The sequence below is a fragment of the Aegilops tauschii genome, chromosome 6 (genome assembly GCF_002575655.3).
Source record: "Aegilops tauschii subsp. strangulata cultivar AL8/78 chromosome 6, Aet v6.0, whole genome shotgun sequence".
In the NCBI taxonomy this organism is placed as follows: domain Eukaryota; kingdom Viridiplantae; phylum Streptophyta; class Magnoliopsida; order Poales; family Poaceae; genus Aegilops; species Aegilops tauschii.
In genome coordinates, this window is record NC_053040.3 from 256,355,347 (window position 1) to 256,359,081 (window position 3,735).

The following is a 3,735-nucleotide window of genomic DNA, read 5'->3' on the forward strand; positions in this document are numbered from 1 at the left end:
CCTTTGGTGCCCATCATATGAGCGCGCGTGTGGATCACACCATAGGGTTAGTTGTATGTTGATAGGACTATGCGTTGGAGGGCAAGAATGACGGAAACTTCTTCCTAACATAGAAATTGATGCATACGGGATTTAAGGGAGACCAATATATCTTAATGCTATGGTTGGGTTTTACCTTAATGAACATTAGTAGTTGCAGATGCTTGCTAATAGTCCCAATCATAAGTTCTTATAATTTCAAGTAAGGGATGGCATGCTAGCAGTGGCCTCTCCCACATAAAAGCTTGCTATCGGTCTAGTAAGGTAGTCAATTGCTTAGGGACAACTCCCCAAAGCAATCCACCACTTTTCCACACTCGCTATATTTAATTGTACTTTTATTAGAAGAGCGCCTAACTCTTATTTTCATGTTCTTTATTATCTTGCAAACCTATCCTACTACACCTATAAAGAACTTCTAGTTTCATACTTGTTCTAGGTAAAGCAAATGTTAAGTATGCGTAGAGTTGTATTGGTGGTCGATAGAACTTGGGGAATATTTGTTCTACCTTTAGCTCGTCGTTGGGTTCGACACTCTTATTTATCGAGAAAGGATACAAACGATCCCCTATACTTGTGGGTTATCACTCGTCCACGTCTGCATCCCAAAGGATGACATGGAGCGCCTGCTCCACTGCTGTACTGCACTCGAGTACCTTTGTCTTCAGGCAATCAATGGGTTGTGTAGCTTCCACATCACCTCCATGACTCTCCAGACTATTTATGTGTGTTGCTGGGGCTGCAACAAGAGATCACATAAGGTGTATCACAGTATGGCCATTGAGGACACACCTTCACTTGAGAGATTACTTGTAGTTGATCAACAAGGTCCAACAAGAATCAATGTCATTTCTGTGCCGAAATTGACAGTGACAGGCTACTCGTCTATCAAATACTCCGAACTTGTTATTGGATTCACACCCGTTCAGGTACAACAGTCGACTTCTTCTTCTCCTTCTTGAAATTAACATTATTTCTAATTTTGAAGATGTATGTTCGTCTGTCATCCAGAAAGTGATTCTAACAAGCTTGACCCTGAATCTGCGCACGGTGAAGGTCTTGGCACTAGAACCTATCGGCCCCTAACCTGGACCAAGTTGTTAGTTTCCTGAGATGCTTTCTGTGCTTGGAGAAGCTATATATCGAGGTGATGCTCCTTTCTTGTTAAATGTTAACCATAAGGGAGTTTAATTTTTGGTACCTTTTCCCAAGTTTACAATGACAATGTACCACGATTTTTGAAGGAATTTTGGAGGATTTCAGTACATACATCTTTTTCCCCTATATTTGTTGCTTGATTCATATGGTTACAATCCATAAGCATTTTGGACTCATCTATACAAGTTTTCATAGGGAAATTTCCATCCACTCCAACCTCTTGTGAAGAAGCCTACATTTTTCTAGATTGTAATCAAATGCCCACGTTAATCATGTAGGATCGAAGATGGCACGTCACTCTATTAGTGTATTTTAGAAATGCTGCAAACTAAATAGGCCAGAAGTAGTGTTCAAAACTGCATGTAGGCACTAGTACATTCTCTTCTTTTGCAGATAATATTAGGCCCCGTAGTGGATAATGTGATACAATGTAACAACACATTGAATGCCTTGATCTGCATCTCTCGGAAATTACTTTGAACTCCTACCAAGGGACCTTGCCGAAGATTTTATTCGCCGGGTTCTTTGTTGTCAGAGCAAGGGTGCTAAAGGTAATAAGGTTTGCCCTATATTTACTTTGCAAAAATGAATGGTTTGTTGATCTGCGCCGGCTGCTATAGCAGAATGGAAAAGACTCTGAAGAAGCTGGATTTCATTTTGGAACTTCAGTAGACAGAGTAATAAGAAGTCATTATGTCAAGCCCATACATGTCTTGTCGGTAGTTGATCCCTTTGCAGAAATGATGAGGTTTCGAAATAAGCATTACAAGTGGTAATATCAGTTTGAAGCTCTCTTATGTCCATATTCAGCTGATCAGCGCGGGCGTCTATAGCTCCATGAGCTGAATTTCATTTCTAATATCAGTTTGAACCTTGTCATCTTCGAATTTGAGCCATATAACTCTGGAATTTGAACCTTATAATATTTTGGGCTTTTGTGGTACAATCTTTGAAATGGCATCGTATGAAACTCGTATATTGGTAGTACTATTTTGACCTTAATATGCAATGGACTTAGATTTTATTTACCATTGTGGAATGTGTTTCCCATGCCGATCTCATTGCAAATAATCTATATAGCGGACTCGACAGTGATCTTCAACATTATTGCACACAGTTGGTTTCTTCAACTATGTGCCCTGTAGAGCACAGAATTATCGCACTCGAGTGTCCATCATTACCCTTATGTTTAACTTTGACCTCATCACCCATGGGTAAACTTATTGTCGAACATGTGCGCTGCTCTAAGTCATTCCACACGCTTTGTTTTTTCAAAGCTTTTTGCCAATAAACGCCCACGATTTGCCCCCCCTCTAGCCGACGCGTGGCCAAATTAGCCTGGCGGGAAGCTTGCGCGGTTGCGCGCAAACAGGCTCACCAACGATACATTTGGCGCCTCTTCGAGCCCACGCGTGGTCAAATGAAACGCATGTGGGGTGCTCAAGCGTGCACTAGAATCCTCCGCTAGGAACACGGTGACAAGACGTGACGATTACAGGCCGGCCGACCCCCATTTATTACAGTGGTCATTTAACCCTTGTGTCTCTTCAACCTTTCGATCGCGCCCCAGTATTGCAAGAAGCATGCCCACGATGACAATTTCTGAGAGGTTATCCTGCGTGGCTCCAATGGCGCTCCCAGCGGCTGTCGAAGACGAGCGGCAGTTAACCATGCATGCCGTAGTGGACACCCACAGAAGGTTCACACAGCTCTCGGTGGTGTACACCAACAACCCGATCTGGGTGGAGAACTCCATCCACACTATGGAGTTATTGTATACTGCGGAGAAGTACAAGGTGGTCGGGTTCAACCTCGAGTACACTCGCGCTCCTGTCGGGTCTTGTCACAAGGTCGCGTCGCCCAAATGTGTGTGTGCAATCATGTCCTCGTCTACCACTACTGCCTGGCCACAAGGCCTTGTGAGTGTTTCGCCAGGTTTGTCAACAGTCCCCACTACATGTTCGCTACGGTGGACATCACCAACGATGTAAAGGTGCTCAAGAATTCGGGCATCGCCTGCCAAAATCTTGTCAACATCTAGGGCCAATACAAGATCTGGGGCGGCAAGAAGCATGAGAAGGACTCACTAGTCACCTCACGGAGGCCATCGTCAACCCCTACTACAGAGACGTGAAGGATTCCTGCAACAAGGACGAGCGTGTCTGGCACTCGGCCTGGATGGAGAAACTCGATGAAGCTCACGACTTGTACGTGGCCAAGGAGGCGTACATGAGCTACGAGATGTACATGCGAATCGTTGACATGAGGAAGTGCCTCCTTCCCCAAAACGGACAATGATCCGGCCGGAAGCAGAGCAATGGCAAGCATCGTCACAACAAGAAGTAGATGATTAGATGGTCGTTTCTCCTAGTTTAGTATGCATGTAATTGTTTACTTTGGTGTCTGCAAATGTTATGTGTGTAGTCACTTATGTAACAGTATGTTTAATTTGGTTATGCAATCATGTTCTTATAAGTATACACGTTGATGTTCTGTAGATAGAGCATAAATGTTGTGCGGACAGAGCAAATCACATCG